The following is a 7,222-nucleotide window of genomic DNA, read 5'->3' as shown; positions in this document are numbered from 1 at the left end:
AATTGTTCTTAAGGAACAATCCGGTTGTCTATTCTGGCTCACGAATGAATGAATGATCTTGGCATTAACATCCTGGCCTCACAGAGCACCAATGCTCATCAGGGGACGTCTTGTAGCACAATCCAGAGGCCCGTGTGCTTTAGAAAAGAGCATATTTTAAAATTGCTGTTGTTTTACAGTAACATATTTGAAGTGTTCATTAATTTTTAACAATTCTGGATATTTCCTTCTCTTTTTCTCACCCCAAGCCCCTACCCCTTCAAGCGAGCTGTTCTGTGCTGCATGCTTTGGGGAAGAGATGGGACGGCAGAAAGAGAAACTGGGCTCGTCCTGGCTTTTCCTTTCAAAAGCCCAGGGAAGAGGACCCAGGGAAAGAAAAACCAGCGATCAGAGAGAACATGTCACTCCCAAGACAAGAAAATGGGGGTGCGGGAGGATCAGAGGTGGTGCTGAGAGGGTCGGGGCGGCCCTGGTGGAGCAGAGGCACCCAGGGAACTCAGAGCTTCCACTTCGAGGAGCTGAATCGCTCTGTGTATTTTATTAAGTGAATGAATGGACATATTTGTATGCTTTATAGGCAGGGGAGACTGAACAGAGCAAATCTACTAGTGACACCAATGGCAAAAGGATGACAGCCCATGGGAAAGGAGAGACAAAAGGCCCTAAATGTGGCTAGAATCCGTAACATTCCCTGCGAGACCAAGGAAGTCCCTAGGCTGTCCCCTGCCACCCAGCCAGGGAGCTCCTTGAGAGCAGGAGCTGTCTGCCTAGTGTTATGTGTGTAACCCCGGCATGTGGCTGGTACTCAATTGATGTTTTCTGAATGTGCAGTGCACCAAGGTGCAGAGAGAAGAGGGGAAGTGGCCTCCACGTTCGGGCACAGGCATCTTCAGATGCTGACATATTCATCGGCCTCTTGTCTCAGCCCTTGGCATTGGCCAGTGTTTCCCAAAGTGTGTCCTGTAGAACCCCAGTACTAACAGGTATTAAGTGGAAAACAATTTCTGTGGTTCTGTGGTCAAATAAGTTTGAGAAATGCTGGGTTAAATAAAGTTAAACAAGTTTCCCAAATTCAGAACTCTTAAGAGCCTTTCATTTGTGAATATAAATTATAACTCCAAGAGAGGTCATCTGTTTTGAAATCGTTTCCAAACGTTTTCATGAAGCCCATTTTTCAAGGAGAACAAGGGTTGCACAGAGTACTCTTTGGGAAACACGGGCATAACCCCACACCTATCAGAAATGGAAGGGCTTTTGGAGAAAATCTAGGGCCATACTCCCTCTTGGTAGAGGAGGCATGAGAGGGGAAGACCAGAGAGGGAAAGGGATGGACTGCAGGAAACACAGCATATCAGTGTTGGGGCTTGAGCTAGAATCCAGCCATATCTGGCTTCTGGACACTTGCTGCTTTCAGTCTTGACCTGTGGGGGTCTGAACCCTGGATTGTCAGGCCTACTTTGCTCACTGGCACTTTCAGAGTCACAGAAACTTAGAACAGGAAAATCCTTCCCTGGGGGGTGGGGTGGCCCGAGGGACAGGCTGGCTACTTGACATGCGGAGCCGGGTTGCTATGATGAAGCTGAGAAAGGCTAGGGCGTCCTCAAGGGTAGACATGTATCCAAATGGAGTCCTCACAGGTCCTGTGAGGATTGACCCGCCTGCAAGAAAAGGGAACTAAGTCAGCCACTCCTCACAGATAAATTGGAACAATTTTGTAAAAAAAAATTAAAAATTTCTTCATTTTGTAAAATAAAATTGACCCAAAAAACAGAAAAGAACAACAACAAAAAGAACAGGAAAGCCCTCAGAAATGTGAATCCCACTCCTGACCTTACTTCCTGTTTCTGGCCCCAGCTTCCTGCCATGACCCAACTCTGGGCTCATAACCTCTCACCTGCACCTCTGCCCTGCCCCCTCTGCCCTTCCCTGGCATAGGTGTTCCTGCCCCCAAACCCTGGTTTTCAAACTGTGGTGTGGGGACCAACAATAGCAGTGCCACCTCAGTATTCGCTAGATTTGCAAATTGTCTGGCCTCACCTCAGACCTCCTGAATAAGAAACTCGGTGGTGGGGGGGGGGGGTGTCAGGATTCGTGATTTAACAGCCACCAGGAGCTTTTGGCTCATGCTATTTATGAACCACTGCCCGAAACCTTACCAACTCTGACAAGCAGCCCCAGGGAAAGGCCTTTCCTTGGCCTTCCAGGTCCCCAGGGAGCAGAGCAGGCAACCTCAGTCAGAATCCTGGAAAGGCCCTGACACAAAATCTTTAGAGACTCTTATCGCTCAGTGGGTTCCAACCACTTGAACTTGGTGCCACCTAAACCCCGAAGTTAATTTACCCTGCACCGTTTCATTAGGCGGTCTAATCGATGGATGCAATTTTACAAAACAGACCTGGGCTGGGGAGTTTCTCAGGCTCCTGTTGTACCTGTCGAACACCCCACCTCTGAAATAAATCACTGCAGGAGGAGGGCTTGACGAGCATGCCTTGGGGAATCTGCAAGTGTCTGAGTCTTACCTTAGTCCACTTAAACTGAGGTGGGGTCTCTTCAGGGCATCAGGAGAAATGCTTCGAGTTGAATAGCTTGATTCTGGTACTTTTCCCTCCAAAATCCATCTGCTTTGTGGGTTCTATCCAGATTGACATGGGCACCATTTAGTGGTAACCTCATGGTTGCTGCACTGAATAATTGCTGGGAACTATGCAATGCAAGGTCTGCCTGGCCCGAAGCAGTGGTCCTTGGAGCCCCATGCACTTCATTCAGAAGAAGGGTAACACCACACCCTTTTCCAGCCCCCCACACTGCTGGCTCTAATCGATAGATGCAAATGTGCCCCTCCAATGTGCCCAGTGAAAGGCTGGCTGGGGTAAGGGGGCTTGCTATCTCTTGTCACTGAGCAAGGCAGCCCTGAGAGTCTCCATGTGATATCTGCTGTCATAGTCCTGGCTCCCACTGCTTCTTTTTATTTTTAAAGATATTTTTATTGATTTCTGAGAGGAAGGGAGAGGGAGAGAGAAAGAGAGAGAAACATCAATGAAGAGAGAGAATTATGGATCGGCTGCCTCCTGCACACTCCTCACTGGGGATCGAGCCCGCAACCCAGGCATGTGCCCTGACCGGGAATCAAACTGTGACCTCCTGGTTCATAGGCCGATGCTCAACCACTGAGCCACGCTGTCTGGGCTCCCACTGCTTCTGTGTTCCTGGGTGAGGGTGTAGATAATTTGGGCACCCACCTACTCACTCACTCACCCACCTACTCATTCACTCACCCACCTACTCACTCACTCACCCACGCACTCACTCAGCAAGGGTGGCAGTGCCGGCTGCTATGGCAGCTCTCCATCCATCCTCGTCATTCAGGGGCCTCAGAAAGTATGCCTGTCAATATAATGCACGGCCTGTTGAGGGGAAGTGACAGTTTGAATAGTGGACACTTTTCCAGGAGCATTCATCCTAGGTCAGCCTCATGATAAATAAATACATTTGGCGTTTGAAGTCAGCAGGCAGGATACAATGACCAAAATGCAAGCACAGATGCACATACCATAAGGCTGAGTTGATGGGGTGGAGGTGGGTGTGAGGGGGAGGGGGAGAGGAAAGGCTCAGCCAGCAGATTTGGGGGAGAATTTATTCCCCTTCTCCCCGGCACCGTTAGGGAAAACAGAAAGCAAAAGATGCTGCAATTTCCTTTCATCCCTGAACCACAAGAAGGTTCCTTCTTCCTGTCACCCCCTCTGCTCCTCACCTGTACCCCCCCACAAAATACCCCAGTCCCAATCTTAATTACCCCTAACAGTGTCCTAAACAAAGTATTTATAAGGCTTGCTGCGTTTGTCTTCCCATTCCTATTAATAAAGTCTGGGAATGTAGGGAAGAAATATGGGTGGGTGACAGGATTTTTAATGGTGCCTCACCTTAAATGCATTTTAAAATATGTAAATCAATAAAAAAATTATTTGTAATAGCAGCCTAAGAGTGCTGGTTAGCCTGGCACGGAGTGAAATGCATGCTACAAGCCCTATTACCATACATCCTGGGAGCTGTAGTTAGGATTAATCTGTCAAAGGGGATGGTTTAGTGTTGATGAATATGACATGTGACCATTAACGATGTTGATTTTATCTCCCGAGATTAGCATGATTTACTTCGGATGGATAATAATGTCATTTGCTTGATGCAGTAGATCTGTTTACGAGCTGATTAAATTGTAAGGCCTTGCCTCATTTCATGCTATTTGGTTTACAGCTTCATTACCACAATCACAAAAGCTGGGGAAATGTCCCACATTCCATGTCACAATAAATCACTGCTTCACGTTGCTGGGATGGATTTTAGCAGTTCTGCCCAGCAAGGACCAGTCTTGGCTCCCCACTAATCTGTGATCCAGAATACATTAGGGGGATCTTCGGGAACACTGCAACGAGAGGGGGCAGGAATCCTCTCGGATCTATTAATTGAGATTAAGGAAGTCCTTGCGTAATTAGCTGTAACAAATTACCTTATTATTTAGACAGCGAAGTCACTGTTTTTGTTGCAGGGACGATTACCATAAATACACAGGAAAGTGACACTCAAGGAGCCAGAGGGAAGCTTGGAAGCAAATTTTATTTTCGCCCCATTATCTTGTGCTCTGGGACGGGGGCAATCTGAATGCAGTGCAGGTAGGAGGCTGTGCAGTAGGTCCTCAACCCTGCCATGATCCTTCAAAGGGGAGTGGCAGGGACTGGGTACCACACACCACGACACAGCACTGGCCACTCAGTGCCTCTAGGTGGGGTGTGGCTGACGTGAAGGGAAGAGAGGAGAGCTCCTGGCACCTGGGTCAGAAGAGAGGTATGTAAACCACAGACTTGTGCCAACTCTATGCCCAGGCTGAGCTGGCAGTGTGATTCTCTTCTCTGTGCATGGGGGAGAGGGAGGGCACAGATGAGGTGGAAAAGACAGGCCTCCATACCCCTCAAAAATCAGGGGAGACAGAAAACACAGGCCCGAAATGACTATGTTTCTAAGAACACCTAAGAGGGTTTGAATTTTTGCCACCTGCCAGGTCTTGTTCTCACCACTGACACGACCCTGTGAGGTTGGCACCGTTATTCTCCTCCCCTGTTGGAGATGAGGAAACGGAGACTCAGGGGGAGGTTCAGCGATGTGCCCAGGTCACAGAACCGGCCAGTGACAGCGCTGAGATTTGAAGCCAGGCAATGGGGCCCAGATCTTAGCACAGCACCTATCTGCTGAGCTTTCCATTTGGCTCAAAGGTAAAGCCATGTCAGTAAAGGCACAAGGAGGGAGAATTTCCAAGACCTTTGGTTCTTACTCCTGAATGGAAGCCTGTGACCCTGCCTGGGCCCTGTCTGCAAAGAATGTAGGGTCCACAGTCATCAGGAGCTTCGGAGGCCAGGTTTTGAATGGGAACTTTAGTAAGATTTTGCGATGAGCTGAACAAGGGAAGATACAAGACTCTATTTCCTCAAGGCCAGGCCTGTGGAAATAGAAAGCAATGATTTTAAAGGATAAAGGTGGCCTTTCTCTGCTTCTCACTCAGTGTCTCCCTAGGACATCAATGGGGTAAGGGGAGAAATTGCTGCCCTCTGAGAGTTCTGCAGAGGAGGCAACTCCAAAATTCCAAGGCTCAGTGCAACTTCACCTTTGAACTTGAGATGTGGCCTGCAAGTCTTTGCGTCCCTTACTCAGAGCTCATCACTGTGTCCTTATAGCAGAGACCACTAGTGGCCTCCATCTCCATTTTCCTGTTTCTCCTGGACTGGAACCCTGATTTGTAACTGATTTTAATAAAATGAAGACTATATTCCCCAGCCTCTCTTGATGCTATGTGGGTCATGTCATTAATACAGTAGTCATTTATTGAGGGCCTGCTCTGAGCCAGATGCTGTGCTCAGCCTTGGTTGGGAATAAAGATATTTAAGGTGCAAACCCTGTCCTTAGCCAGCCAGGCTGTTGGTCTGTCCATCAATCTTTGATTTGGCAATCTGTTTGGTACTTAATTGATCTATCAGTAAATAAATATGCCAGCTATTTGATCAACGGCCAGACCCTTGCATTGGCAGGCATTGGTAATAGTATGGAAATCTCAGGGTGGTAGGTGGGGGTCCCTTGCCCATAGTCCCAGCATGTGTAGAATTTGATGCCAGGCATAGGGATTAATTCCCCAACAAATCAACATACTCTTATCTTACAGCATACACAAAAATTAAATTAACTAAAGACTTAAACATAAGACCTGATGAAGTAAAACTCTTTGAAGAAAACATAAGGAAAAGCTCCTTGACATTGGTCTTGGCAATGACTTTTTTTAATATGATACCGAAAGCACAGGCAACAAGAGCAAAAATAGACAAGTGGGATTACATCAAACTAAAACATTTTTTACAGCAAAGGAAACAATAGAAAAAATGAATATATGGTTTGCAAATATTTTCTACAGGATTGAAGAAAATATTTGCAACCATTTATCAAATAAGGCGTTAATATCCAAAATATATAAAGAGCTCTTACAACTTAACATCGAAAAAACAAATTACCCATTTAAAAATGAGCAAAGGATCTGAATAGACATTTTCCCAAGGAAGACATACAAATGTCCAACATGTACATATACATTAGTGTACAACATCACTAATCATCAGGAAAGTGAGATTCACAATGAGATGTCACCTACAGTTGCTAAGATCCTATATAATAAAAGGCTAACATGTAAATAGACCGAACGGTGCAACGACCAGTCACTATCATGTGCACTGACCACCAGGGGGCAGATGCTCAATGCAGGGTTGCCCCCTGGTGGTCAGTGCACTCCCACAGGGGGAGCGCCACTCAGCCAGAAGCTGGGCTCACTGCTGGCAAGCACAAGGGTGGTGGAGGGAGCCTCTCCTGCCTCCATGGCAGTCAGACATCCCCCGAGGGCTCCTGGACTGTGAGAGGGTGCAGGCTGGGCTGAGGGCCCCCTCCCCCACCCAAGTGCACAAATTTCATGTACCAGGCCTCTAGTGGTATTATAAAAAAGATGAGATAACAAGTGTTAGCAAGGATGTAGAAAAAAGAGAATCCTTGTACACTCTTTCTGGGAATGTAAATTGGTGTAGTCATTATGGAAATCAGTATGGAAGTTCCTAAAAAAATTAAAAATAGAACTATCATATGATTCACCAATCCTACTTCTGGCTATATTTCCAAAGGAAATAAAATCAGTATCTCT

The sequence above is a fragment of the Myotis lucifugus genome, unplaced genomic scaffold (genome assembly GCF_000147115.1).
Source record: "Myotis lucifugus unplaced genomic scaffold, Myoluc2.0 scaffold_69, whole genome shotgun sequence".
Classification (NCBI taxonomy): Eukaryota; Metazoa; Chordata; class Mammalia; order Chiroptera; family Vespertilionidae; genus Myotis; species Myotis lucifugus.
Note: the sequence above shows the minus strand (reverse complement) of the source record.